This window comes from Odontomachus brunneus, unplaced genomic scaffold, assembly GCF_010583005.1.
Source record: "Odontomachus brunneus isolate Ranch 3 - 2012 unplaced genomic scaffold, Obru_v1 Obru_scaffold_174, whole genome shotgun sequence".
NCBI lineage: Eukaryota > Metazoa > Arthropoda > Insecta > Hymenoptera > Formicidae > Odontomachus > Odontomachus brunneus.
The window spans coordinates 50,695-51,368 of record NW_022639624.1 but is presented as its reverse complement, the minus strand read 5'-3'; positions in this window follow the sequence as shown (position 1 = coordinate 51,368).

The window sequence follows — 674 nt, the reverse complement described above, 5'->3', positions numbered from 1 at the left end:
TTTTTTTATACAGATATTAAGCAGCGATCTACTAATAAAAAGAACAATCAAAATCAACCAATGTCTAATGAAAAGAAAAGTTTTAAATTACGCAATATATCAATTAAATTAGTAGATTTAATGGAAAGTCACAGAAAGGAAGAAAGAAATTGGATTATAAAAAAGGCAAGTGTTATAAGCGCCAAATAATTATTATAAAGCCAAATTAATTGAATATTACAAATATTAATACAGTAAACAAATATATAGGGATGTCTCACAATGAAATATAAAACTCTCATATACAAATAAATTAAGTCAAATGTCAATTAAACGAAAAGAAGATATGGTAAATGAGATGTGATAGTGATTTTGTTGTCATGTGCTTGTATTAAGTCAAACTGAACAGAAGTCTACTAGTTTGCAAATAATCACGTAAATTTTTAGTTATCAATTAGAAAACATTAGCAAATAATTTCGTATGGTAATTCACCAATGTTCTTTTTATAAAAAGAATTTATTTTCTTTATGCTAACTTTTATGCTAACTGGGTTGTATAAGTCATTTATATGTCATCGTCAGGCATCCTGCATATTAAGCTAGATATTCAATAAAGTATATAATAGCTTACAATGGCAGTATAATAGCTCTTACTGGATTTTTTCTATATTTTACTGATTAAATAAGATTAAATA